Here is a 14,126-nt window from a genome sequence, read left to right as displayed (position 1 = left end):
GCTCACAGAAGTGTGCTTGTCTTTACCACTCAGATGCCCAACTCCCAATGGGGTCTAAACCCAAATAAATCCGTTTTACCCTGCATAAAGCTTATGCAGAGCAAACTCATAAATTGTTCACCCTCTATAACACTGATAGAGAGATATGCACAGTTGTTTGCTCCCCCAGGTATTAATACATACTCTGAGTAAATTACTAAATAAAAAGTGATTTTATTAAATACAGACAGTAGGATTTAAGTGGTTCCAAGTAGTAACAGACAGAACAAAGTAAATCACCAAGTAAAATAAAATAAAATGCGCAAATCTATGTCTGATCAAACTAAATACAGATTCTCTTTAACCTTTGAGGATAGGACAAGAAGCAATGGGTTTCAATTGCATCAAGGGAGGTTTAGGCTGGACATTAGAAAAATCTTCCTGTTCAGGTGGTTAAGCACTGGAAAAATTTGCCTAGGGAGGTTGTGTAATCTCAGTCATTGGAGATTTTTAAGAGCAAGTTAGACAAATACCTGTCAGGGATGGTCTAGATAATACTTAGTCCTGCCATGAGTGCAGGGGACTGGACTAGATGACCTCTTGAGGTCCCTTCCAGCCCTATGATTCTGTGATTCTATAAAGGGCTTGTTTGAAAATTTAAGAAGTGGGTGATGGCGATGGACCAATCTGAGATGGGAGTCGACATTTTAATAATGAATGAGAGATCATCGGTAGGGTGGGGAAAGGCCATGAAGCCCATGAAACGGAAGACAAGTAGCTTATGTTTTAAGCAATAGAGAAGAGTGGCAGTGGAGGCATGCAAAGAGACAGGTGACATGATCCAAGTGACGGGCTAGGAAAATGATCTTTACAATGTCATTCTGAATGGATATGAGTGAGGCAAGGTTGCATTTGTCAAGACCAGAGAGAAGGCTGTTGCTGTCTGCTGGACTTGGATGCTCACCCCTCTGTAACTGCAGTGTGCAAGTCATGCACTCTCTGAATATGCCTTTGTAGATGCTTAGCTTCCAGAAACAGCAGTGCAATTTCACAGCAAATACATCATTTCAGCACCGACTTGGCACTATCTCCTCTTGCAGAGGTTGCTGGTGGCCATTGTCCTTTCCTTTGTCATTCCCTATGTCTGTATGTTCACATATCACATCCAGGACCAGTTCTGTGGGCTTTCCATGGCACCTCCAGGAGTCAGGGAGGAAGCTCTACATTCTGTTTTTGCAGTAGATGAAACAATATGGAACTTCACTCTCCTACTGCCTCTTCCATGGTGTCTCTCCAAGCCCAGTATTGACTATTGCTAGTTAGAGTTAGAAATCACAGATATAGTGTGTCTATGTTCACTGGATGGCTAACAACACCCTTAAAGCTCCTTAGCATTAGAACAGATCTGTCAAGGTTTGAAGATTGCCAAGGGGCAATTTGTTGAGTGAGACATACATTTTTAATAAACTGTATTTTACTTCAGTGATGGGCAAGTTATTAAGCAGTTTGACAGCGAGTGGTATGAAGAAATGGAAGTGTACCTTCAAGGTAGACTATTTTTGGCAGATAAGGAAAAAAAACAGCGGGCTAGCAGCTATGAAAACAGAAGTGCAAATAAAGATATGATGCTTTTACTTACATGCACATAAGGTAGATACTGCTAATAAAGTGGGGAAATTACTTTCTGTGTGACTTCAATGTCCTGAAAATGGGCACACCACCAAAAGGACCACCCTGCAGAAGAACCTGCTGGGGAGAAAGTGCTAATTCACGGCTTCCTTGTGCTAAGTCAGAACAGAATTTTATAGGGTTTGTGGTTTTATTTCCAACATTTGATTGGAACGGACAATGGGAATGATCTTGAGGTTTTATAGTGCCACTCCTCCAAAAGACTCAGAGAGCACTTTGCAATCTTTACAAACCATTGTACAGTTGGCTACTGTTGGTCCAATATAAATAATAACCAGTAAGAAAATACCAGGAATCCTGATCTCTCTTTGGTATGAAAAGTACTATATAAAAGCTAGGTTTTATTATTATAAGAACCACATACACCTGCTACTGAAATGCAGCCACCTCTGACGTGAAACACAGCAGCTGTTTAACTCATGCCCGATAATCTACACAACACTTTAGAACAAGAGGTGAAGAATCCTGTATGTAGTAGAGAGTCGAGAAGGAATTTAAGGAATCAGAATGTGATTTGTCCTAGTTGGAATTTGGCCAGGAGTTCCAGATTAACACATTTTGTCCTGCCAAAAGAACAATGGGATTATTTGTGCCCTTGGTCAGGAAGAGGCTGTTTTTTATTTCTCATCTCTGAAGCACAGAACTCCATATGGTGTCCCTCCCTCCTTGAGCTTTTAATGAAAACACTCTGTGGGAAATGAGCCTTCTGTTATTACCTGAATAGAAAAACTCTCTGCTTTTTGACTTTTGTACTTAGCATAATGTGGCTTTCTGGGAGATGGGGAAATTGGAGACAATACTCTTTCTTTTGCTAGGTGACGGTTGGGGGGAAGAGAGCTAGGTCTCTGGTTAACAATGTGAGACTCTGGCTCTCATCACGGTCAATCAGAATTCTTAACCTCATTCCTTTCTGTAGCAAATGCCCTTGAGCCTGTATGCATTTTTATTTCAAGGCTTTCACGGAGAATGCAAACAGGCACGAGGGAGAGAGTAAAAAGAACAGGAGTACTTGTGGCACCTTAGAGACTAACAAATTTATTAGAGCATAAGCTTTCGTGGGCTACAGCCCACTTCTTCGGATGCATATAGAATGGAACATATATTGAGGAGATATATATACACACATACAGAGAGCATGAACAGGTGGGAGTTGTCTTACCAACTCTGAGGGGCCAATTAAGTAAGAGAAAAAAAACTTTTGAAGTGATAATTAAGATAGCTCAGTACAGACAGTTTGATAAGAAGTGTGAGAATACTTACAAGGGGAGATAGATTCAATGTTTCTAATGGCTCAGCCATTCCCAGTCCTTATTCAATCCTAAATTGATTGTATCTAGTTTGCATATCAATTCCAGCTCAGCAGTCTCTCGTTGGAGTCTGTTTTTGAAGTTTTTCTGTTTTAAGATAGCCACCCGCAGGTCTGTCATTGAATGACCAGACAGGTTAAAGTGTTCTCGCACTGGTTTTTGAGTATTATGATTCCTGATGTCAGATTTGTGTCCATTATCTTTTGCGTAGAGACTGTCTGGTTTGGCCAATGTACATGGCAGAGGGGCATTGCTGGCACATGATGGCATATATCACATTGGTAGATGTGCAGGTGAACAAGCCCCTGATGGTATGGCTGATGTGATTAGGTCCTATGATGATGTCACTTGAATAGATATGTGGACAGAGTTGGCATCGGGCTTTGTTACAAGGATAGGTTCCTGGGTCAGTGTTTTTGTTCAGTGATGTGTGGTTGCTGGTGAGTATTTGCTTTAGTTTGGGGGGTTGTCTGTAAGCGAGGACAGGTCTGTCTCCCAAGATCTGTGAGAGTGAGGGATCATCTTTCAGGATAGGTTGTAGATCTTTGATGATGCGCTGGAGAGGTTTTAGTTGGGGGCTGAAGGTGACAGCTAGTGGTGTTCTGTTATTTTCTTCGTTGGGCCTGTCTTGTAGGAGGTGACTTCTGGGTACTCGTCTGGCTCTGACAATCTGTTTTTTCACTTCAGCAGGTGGGTATTGTAGTTTTAAGAATGCTTGATAGAGATCTTGTAGATGCTTGTCTCTGTCTGAGGGATTGGAGCAAATGCGGTTATATCTTAGAGCTTGGCTGTAGACAATGGATCGTGTGGTGTGTCCTGGATGGAAGCTGGAGGCATGTAGGTAAGTGTAGCGGTCAGTAGGTTTCCGGTATAGGGTGGTATTTATGTGACCATCGCTTATTAGCACAGTAGTGTCCAGGAAATGGACCGCTTGTGTGGATTGATCTAGGCTGAGGTTGATGGTGGGATGGAAATTATTGAAATCATGGTGGAATTCCTCAAGGGCTTCTTTTCCATGGGTCCAGATGAGGGAGAGAGTGAGTCACACAAATACGCAGCCCGTTGTGTGGTTGTTCTTTCGTGATACGGTGGAGACTACGATACAATTGGAGATGGCAACGTCCTGAAATCTGGGGTTTCTCCTCCCCCAGAGGGATCATTTATAAATACCCAGGTCCCCACCCTTACGCCAGTATGGGCGCACACACAAAATGGAGTTTCCTTAACATCTCAGAAACTAACACAAACCAAGACATAAATAACTGTTGGCATTTTCTAGATTGTCATTGCAGTGAATATTTAGGTGGATGTGCGTGTGTGCAGATGTGCACACGCGTACACACACACACACACATCTCTCTCTATTTATAGGGCCAGAGCCTCAGCTAGTGTAAATCAGTGTTATTCCCTTGAAGTGAATGGCGCTATACCAATTTACCCCAGCTGAGGATCAGGTCCAACATACATGTGTTTTGCATAGAATGTGAAGTAAGGAACGGTTTATTATCTTAGGGTTTGCACATGTGTGAAACTGGCCCCTTTGGGAGTTTCTTAGGGCTTGTCTACAATACTCGCCAGATCGGCGGGCAGCGATCGATCCAGCGGGGGTCGATTTACCACGTCTAGTCTAGATGCGATAAATCGACCCCCGAGCGCTCTCCCGTCGACTCTAGTACTCCACCAGAACGAGGAGCGCAAGCGGAGTCGACAGGAGAGCGTCAGCTGTCGACTTACCGCAGTGAAGACACTGCGGTAAGTAGATCTAAGTACGTCGACTTCAGCTGTGCTATGCACGTAGCTGAAGTTGCGTATCTTAGATCGACCCCGCGTGGTAGTGTAGACAAGCCCTTAGACTCAGCTCCTCAAAGAGATTTAAGCTCCTAATGGCCATTGAAATAATTAGATGTGAGGAGCCTATATACCTTTGAGGATCTTTCCCTAAGTTTCCAAATCTTGAAAGTGCCTGAAAACAGTAAAATGTGATGCACTGTTGCAATTAATATTCTAGCTTATAGCGGTAAAAACAGCTTGAGAATAGAACTGGTAAAATTATCAATTTATTTTAGAGAAAAAACATAAAATTGTTGTTTCTTTTTAATTTCCTGGTTTCTTTCTGCAAAAGCTGAAAAATGTTGGGTTTCTGAACTGAATTTTTTTCAAGTTTTTCACAAAAATTTTTTTAAAAAGAAACTTTATTATTAACAAAAGGCCGTTTTTTGTTGAAAAATTTTGAACATCTCTACTGAAGAGCTGTGATGACTTGTGAAGTGGGAGATGGGCTGCATTCATATTTGGGTCCTTGGAGTCTTCTTTCTGAGTGCAAATATAAATTAAACATTTGTTAATGGAAGCTAAACCGAGGCTATGTTCTTCAGACCAATGTCTGAGGTGTATATTGCTAACTAGTGCTATAGTTGCCCAGAGGAGAGCAATATGCCATTGCAATCTATTTTCTGAATGGAGGGAAAAGAAAATTAAACATGACTCAAAGGCAGAGAGTATAAACTAGCAATGCTTTTGGAGATCAAGAATGTTAAAATAAATCCTCCAGCAAAAGAAGAAACAACCTCCCTCCCCTCAAAACCCCCCCACAGGTGATGACTATAAGTAATAACAGGGGATCTTTCCCATTCCCCCCAGCACCACAGGAGTTAGTTTCCTACATTATTACTTGCAAATATATACTGCAGGGGAAGTAGGTTTGCAAAGCAAAAATGAGGAAAATTGGCCTTGCGGTTAAAGAGTTAGATTGAGACTCAGGAAATGTGGGTTTTATTCTTGGCTCTTCCACATTCCTTGTGTGCCCTGGGCAAGTCACTTAGATTGAGATATTTTAAGGGCAGCTGGGCACTAGGGAATTTGGAAATCTCTGTCTCTGTGCCTCAGTTCCCTATCTGTAAAATGGGGATAATAATCCTTGCCTACCTCACAGGGGCATGGTGAGGCTAATGCCATAATTGCTCAAGAGGTGCTCTGATATCATGGTGATGGGAGCCATACATGTGCCTGGACAGACAGCCACAGGAATGCCTGCTCAGCCAAAGAGAACTGTAACTGTAGATCAGTGGTTCTCAAATTGTGAGTTGGGACCCCATTTTAATGTGGTCACCAGGGCCAGCATTAGACTTGCTGGGCCCTGGGGCCGAAGCCAAAGCCCAAGACCCACTGCCCAGAGCTGAAGCTGAAGCCTGAGGGCCTCAGCCCTGGGTGGTGGGGCTCAGGTTGCAGGTCTCACCCCTGGGGCTTCAGCTTTGCCTCCCCCGCCCGGGCCACGGGGCTCATGCTTTGTTCCCCCATCTGGGGTCGTGTAGTAATTTTCGTTGTCAGAAGGGGGTCCTGGTGTAATGAAGTTTGAGAACCCCTGCTATAGATCACCCTGGTTTGAGGGGAAGATGTTGGAATCTGATGCTCACTTTCATAGGCTTGTTCTTTGTTCCCTGATGCTGGGATTTGTCTTTCCCCTATGCAGACTCCTGTATGTGCAGCATGACTAACGCTCTAGTTAGGCTTGTGCACAGACGTTTCCTTGTCAGTTCCCCTTCTCAATGCACAGGCACGTTGGGCTAATCACTTCCTTCTCTCTCCTGAGCTTTCCTTCCAGTGCATGTATCTCACCACGGAATGGGATGATCAGCCTGGCAGCCTGTGTCTAATCTGACAGAACTGTAACATGTGAGAGGAGAACATCAAATGACTGAATAAAGGCCCAGTCGCTTCTCTCTCTGTCCCTTTTGCGGATCCTCTGTGTCCTGTTCCCCTAGCGATGAGAGTTTGGAAGCAGAGCAAGGAGATTTTTTTCTCAGCCAGCGTTGTTTCCTCTTCCTGCAGGCACTGGCTGTCTCCTGCTGCTGGTCTTCTGGAAGGGGTGTATGTGCATATGATGGGGGATTCACAATGGACGTCCGCGTCTAACTATTCATGAGACAATTAAAATTCAAGGGGTTCATATCCTGCTCTCCCTACCTCTCTCTATATATTTTAAAGAGAAAGACATAGCCCAGGTATTCAGGCCTGGTCATACTATCCTCAGCACAGGTCTCAAATTAGTTTGAGGATAGGAAAGGTGGCTTGTGCAGCACCAGGAATAAATTAGAGCAGCCCCAGGCTACTCTAAATTATGCCAGCTGGTAAGACCCCCTTCTCCCCCTCTCCTCCCCAGAGGTGGCACACACCACAGAATCACTGGAGTAGCATGCACAACCCCTAGGCCTGCTGTATGTTATCCAAGCAGGGGGTTGGACTAGATGACCTCCTGAGGTCCCTTCCAACCCTCATATTCTATGATTCAAGCATTCCCCTATATAAGGGTAATCCACAGCTGACCTGTAGGGGGGCAGCTTAATAATGACTCATCTATGCCCTACAGAGATGCAAAAGAGATGTGACACACACACTCTGACATGGGTCAAAGTTACCATAAAGATGATTCCTCTACATACATGAATCACACGCAGGGCTCAAATACATTTCACTGGAATTGGCTTGATTCTAAGTTTAGCGTTCTCTCAATTGTTTTGTGCAACATTTAATTAACGCCAAGTAGCCTGATGGGAAGGGCGTGCAGCGACCACAATGATTCTGTCGGACTCTGTGCGAATGGAAACAGGTCCCCTTCTCTTTTTCTCTCCCCACCCCGTTCTCCGAAGATACTCGCCATGCTGTATCTATCTCAATGTCATTTTCCTCAAGATGTGAGCTGGAACAAATCTGGAGCAGCTGCTTCATTTCTAAGTGTCCTTTAGGGATCCCCTCAGCAGACACTTTGCAGAATATAATGATGACATTCTAACGAGCATTAATGCACATGTTGTCATTTTTCTATATTTACACTTCCCACAGGAGGCATAGTTCTGAAAGAGAGAGAGAGAGGGAGCAAAAGAAAGTTTTTATGTGTAAACTTCAGTGTCTGAGCTAGGCTAGGCAGCCAAAGAATCTAATTACAAAGAATTACAAACCAGCGAGAGCCTGGGGCTGAGGATACAGAGCAGGGATTCTGGGTGGAAGATGGTCAATGTGACATTTCCTGTCTTCAGGCCCCTCTGTCATGTACATTGGTCAACTGGACAGTCTCTACGCAAAAGAATAAATGGACAAATCAGACGTCAAGAATTATAACATTAAAAAACCAGTCGGAGAACACTTCAACCTCCCTGGTCATTCAATTACAGACCTAAAAGTCACAATTCTCCAACAAAAAAACTTCAAAAACAGACTCCAATGAGAAACTGCAGAATTGGAATTAATTTGCAAACTGGACACCATTAAATTAGGCTTGAATAAAGACTGGGCGTGGATGGGTCAATACACAAAGTAAAAACTATTTCCTATGCTAATTTTTCCCCTACTGTTACTCACACCTTCTTGTCAGCTGTTTGAAATGGGCCATCCTGATTATCACTACAAAAGTTTTTTTTCTCTTGCTGATAATAGTCCACCTTAATTGATTAGTCTCGTTAGAGTTGGTATGGCAACACCCATTTTTTCATGTTCTCTGTGTATATATATCTTCCTACTGTATTTTCCACTGCATGCATCCGATGAAGTGGGTTTTAGCCCACGAAAGCATATGTCCAAATAAATTTGTTAGTCTCTAAGGTGCCACAAGTACTCCTCGTTCTTTTTGCTGATACGGAGGAGGGATAGCTCAGTGGTTTGAGCATTGGCTAGCTAAACCCAGGGTTGTGAGTTCAATCCTTGAGGGGGCCACTTAGGGATCTGGGGCAAAATCAGTACTTGGTCCTGCTAGTGAAGGCAGGGGGCTGGACTCGATGACCTTTCAAGGTCCCTTCCAGTTCTAGGAGATGGGATGGGACTAACACGGCTACCACTCTGAAACCTATATATGCTTGGCACTTCACAATATGTAAAGCTGAAACGGATAAGGTCACAGCAATGTCTTCCGTTTACCAATTTTATCGGGGGGAAGATTGTATCAAATAAATGTATCAAAAGATTTCTCTCTCCCCCTCTCCTCCCTGTTACATTATCCAAATCAGGAGTGGATATCCAGCTGGTATGATAAGTAGTAATAAATGGTTATGCTTGTCTGTGGAAATTTTGCTGGCAAATTTCCGAACCAGATTAAAAAGTAAATTAGATTTCTTCTGGAGAGTTATTTTCAAGGGTTTTTGTCTGCTGATGTTCTTGTGCGAGATTGCCATTTTGCCAAGGGGGAAAAGAAAAAGAAGGGGATGAAGAATTCAGCCTGCAATTATCTGACTGAACAAGGCTCTCCTGCAGAAGGCACCTAATCAGGAAAGTCTCAAATTTGCTTAAAATACAATGTGCAATATAACATTTACTTCTAATGTGCCTCACCTGCTCAGATAAAATTGTTTCTAGAGCCAAGCAATTGCCAATGACAAGCCATAAAATGGAACAAATAGAATCAAATCGGGTATTAATAACAGTAGAATAAAATAAAATAAAATGCTCCCCGCCCCTGTTAGCAGTCTTAAATTTTTCTCTGTGGAAAGTGCAGATGAATAGCAGAGCAGACTTTGAATGTATCCCAAGCACCAGGGCAGGCAATGATAGGAGACGGACAACATACTTGTCCCTGGGCATCAGAGGGCATTGGGGAATGAAAGGGGAACAGAATTGCAGCCCAGGGGTGGGAAATGAGAGGTGGATGAGGAGATCATGGTGGTCTTGGTGCTTTTGCTCACAGGAGAGAATGTGGTATTTAATTGCCCATCTCTGGGGATTAACAAAACCCAGCTCCCCAATGGAAAAGATGGACCCTTTTCTGCTATACTGTTGGGGACAGGAAGGATGTTCTTGTGGGCAAAGCATTGGCCTGGAACTCAGGAGATAGTTTCAGTTCTCTGTTTTGCCACAGATTCTGAAGAAGTGGGTTTTTTACCCACGAAAGCTTATGCCCAAATAAATCTGTTAGTCTTTAAGGTGCCACCGGACTCCTCATTGTTTTTGTGGATACAGACTAACACGGCTACCCCCAGATTCCCTGTGTGACCTTGGGCAAGTCATTTAACAGCTTTGTGTGTCAGTTTCCCCATCTGTAAAATGGTGATTTTTTTCCCCCTTGTCCATTTAGATTCTCTGTCTCTTATACTCTATAGCTGTTCAGTGCCAAGCACAATGGGGAATGATCTCAGCTGGAGCCCTACGCATCACTGCAATATAAATAACAATAAATATAGTAGGGTTGTATGTAAAACCGACCCTCCTTTTGCCTCTGTCACTTCCAAAGGCCCCACATCTCAGTCCATGAGTGTGGGCTCCACATAAGGGCTGCTGGACGTGGGTGCGTGAACATCTTTCCCAGCATCGTCTGGAGCAGTCACCCAAGTGTAACTTCAGTCTTCCCTCCTGGTACTGAGTAAGAGCCAGGCTGATCCAAGCCCTGCCAATGGGGCAGGTGGCTGCGTAGGAGCAGCATTGGGCTCTGACCCAGGGACGTACATTTATGGTCCTGATTTATTTGAATAAAAATCTCACCCACAAGGTATTTTTCATAACATTTGAATGACTTTATAAAATCACTGCCATGAACAGAAACCCTCCAATGCTGCAAAAGGAAAGCTTTCCCCATAGTTACACTGTTTTTCAGCCATGCAATACGCATTGGTTTGTTATTGTGGTGCTAGGATACACACATAGATTTGCTCATGGGTGCGCTGGACTGGGAACACTGGTGCATTACTGTGTGGCTCTTCGTGAGTACTGGGCTGGACCCACAGATTTATTATTGTAGGGTTGCTCATAAACACTGGCTGGGCATCGTGGCTTGCTAATCTAGGGATGCTCATAGGTGCGTAGCTTGGGTACTATGCTGGGGGTGCTGTTTTTGTTTAAAGTAAAAAGAGTATCTTGAAGAATTTATTTTGAACGTCGCTCACAGTCCTAGAAATGATATAGCTTTAGCAAACATCTGGGTGTGGGATATTCCAAACCAGCTAAATTGTACTGTACTTTTATAATGATATAGCTGCACCACACTCTGGGATTGTACTGCTTTCACTTGACCAGTCTAGTGAATGGGGTACAACTTTTGTGTGTGAGGACAATGCCTTTGAGCATAAGTCCTATTGATTTTCAATGGGACTTGTGCTCCTAAGTTCCTTAGGTGCTATAAAAATCCCACCCTATAGGAATAACAAGTGATAGGTCAGTTGTTTGCCATCCCACCCTAATTGAGAAACAACCAAGGTCTAAAAAACAATACAGGCTATTCCTTTGCACTGGATTATTACTTTGTTTTAAGTATGCTGGGTCTACATTTGAAAGAGCCATCGCAGCGCATGGTCCAGATGCAGATGGAGAGTGAGAGACACCAGACAGCTCAATCTTGCTGTCGTGTTACGTGTGTGGGTCTCAGACCTCAATGACTGTCCAAGGAACATCTACTTTCCTTCATTTCTAAGTTTAGCCTTTTAATGTTACCCGGAAAGAAATTAAACTCTGTTAAATGAATGGGAAAGTTTTGCCGAATTACACTGTACACCCTGCCCTGCTGCTTCTCTCTGCAGGATTATATTGGCAAATGGAAAACAACAGAAATAAAATGGGGGAAGAAAGAAAATTTAATTTAAATCCACCTGGGGAGGAGACATTGTGAGATGGTGAAAGCAGGGAGTGACAGCATACTCTGCAGGGACATGCTGAACTGCTTACTCACCTGTGTAATGGGTGGCATGTATGTTAATAGCATGTGGATGGGGAGGGATGCGTGTGGGTGGGTGTGCACAAGGGTGCTGATTAGATTCTGAGGCCTGGCTTCAATGAGTTTGGGTCAGATTTTTAGTGCAGCTGTAGGGAGTGGATGGTTGGTATGATTAGATGAGTGCCCAAGCACGTGCAGTACATACAGAATGCTGGTCAGTGCATGTGGGGGCTGGTTGTGGTGCACATGGGGGCCATGTAGGCTGGTGAAGAATGGGGCTAGTGTTGGTGCAGGGAGAGTATGGGTGGACTTGGGGTGGGCATGCAGCAGGTGCAGAGGTGTCAGTGGACGTACATCTCCCAGGTCCGGATGGTGTTGGCAGAGACGGTTTGCAGGAAGGTCCGTGTGTGATGGTGACTCCCAAGGGGATGCTGCACTAGTAACCTTGCTCCCAGGGAACACGGAGACCCTATTCTCCATCACAGAGAGTTGGCTGGCCACACCTCCGACTCCTCCTGGCCACAGATGTTGCCCTTCGTTTTGTCTGTATTGGGGCAGCCGAGTCTCCAGGCACTGAACAGCTGCTTCACTGACCTGAGTGACGCACTCGGCCCGTGTGGACTGACTTCTTAATTGGGGTCAATCGTAAACAGCCCTGTCACACTGGAAAGCAACTTCCTGGACGCCGGCCCTGCTGCAGACAGCAGCCGTCCGGGGACTGGCTTGGAAGAGAGCCATGCTGCTCTCTCTCTCTTTCCCCTCCCTTTCTGCTTCTTGCCTGTTTTCTGTTTATGTATCTCCTGGCCTCTGCCCTGAGATGGAGTTTTCACTCCTCCATGACACACTGCCGGGGTTGCTGCCTCTCCTGGCCTTTATGGCTGACTGCACCTAGGGGAGTCATCACCATGAATCATTCTGGACATTTCCAAGGCTCTCCCCATCCTTGACCCCCCCTGCTCATGAGGATGGCTCTAATCATGCCTTCAGCTGCCTCTGCCCTTCAGTCCAGAAAGGGAACCAGCCCCCCTTCTTCCACTCTCACCAAGGAGATCCCTTCTAATCAGCTGTGAGTGCTGCATAGCGCTGCCCTTGCAGTCTGCAGTGATTCCTGCAAATGCATAGAGAAGGGCTGGTACTTTGTGCTCCTGCTGCATATACAGCCAGCATCAGAGATGTTCCTAGGTGTACAGGCCTCTAGGTGTTCCTGGAGGGGGCTGCAGCCGTGAGGTAACCTCTCTGGGGTGCTCCCAAGCTGAGCCACTCAGTACTGTTGTTTGGGGCTTTTGCAGTTAAATCCCAGCAGGGGTTTTCAGAGTGAACTTTGGGTCATTGCAGCCCAGCTGAGAGGCCATTAGGTGCAGCTGAGCCCAGTTAAGCTCAGAACTTCTTTATAAAGGGGCTGGGCTACATTTAGGCAGAGAGAAAATGGTGGGGGGCACCCAGAGGTCAAGCTGGGAGTTTCTAGACCTAGGAAGGTCTTGGCTTTGCTTAGAGCAGCTGATGTTTGAGCTGCAGGAAGGGAATGTAGCTAGCAGTTGTTAGGGGGCTGATTTATTTGTATTCTTTGGGCTATGCAAGAGCTTTGTAAAACCAAACCTGAAAACCCAGAGAGGTCTTTTCTGCTTACTCAGGGTCTCTGGAGTCTTTCTCCCAACTGCTCAGACTCCAGCCTTGACACAAACATGCACCACCTTCAGTAAGCTCTCCATGTATGCTGTATTTAGAGTGAGTTCAGTGGAGACAGCATACAGCTTGCATGCTGCATCTGTAGTGAGCTCAGAACTATGCATACAGGCTGAGTACACACTGTGCACAGGCATTTGACTCAGCAAAAGTACTGGATTTATGCAATATAGTGGGAGTAACAAGCTTATAAGACCTGAAAGAAAAACTAGTTCTCTCCCACAAAGAGTGACTGCATGAGTTTGCTCTGTACCTATGCAAAAATTGCATGTTCCTGTAGATTTGACACTCAAGAGAAGCTAACTGATTGGAGGCACTGGCTTTTGCAGAAGGGTTAAATTAGTCTCTGAGCTTGCTCTACTGATATGAAATCAATTTCCGGCCAGTGGCTCTCAGAACACATTTCTAGCCTTGATGGTGAGGTAGGAGATTTTAAATCTGCCACTGATCCAGGACTGATTGTGCAAAACAAAACTGGGGAGGGGAAATCCACATTGGAAGGGAGATAAGGAAACAATACCCTGGCAGATTCTTTTGCTTTGTCCTTTTAAATGCCATCTATCTGCAGCTGTTCAGAGGTGTGGAGTGTTAAGATAAATTCTGAGATAGATGGACTAGTGGGCAGAGTGCAGTGAAGAAGATAAGCAACTATATAGGAGAGCAAGTGGTTTATCACAACACATGAGCGCCACTATAGATGTTTTATATTTTGTGCAGTGGCATAGGCAAACCACCCACACTACGCCAGCCAGGAAAGGGTTAGTGGCCTGCCACAGGGACTGAAGACAACAATACCAAGTTTGGAGAAAAGGCTTTGCCGCTGGAAGGAACACAAAGGGAGA

This window comes from Emys orbicularis, chromosome 15, assembly GCF_028017835.1.
Source record: "Emys orbicularis isolate rEmyOrb1 chromosome 15, rEmyOrb1.hap1, whole genome shotgun sequence".
Taxonomy (NCBI): Eukaryota; Metazoa; Chordata; order Testudines; family Emydidae; genus Emys; species Emys orbicularis.
This window is presented reverse-complemented; position numbering follows the sequence as displayed.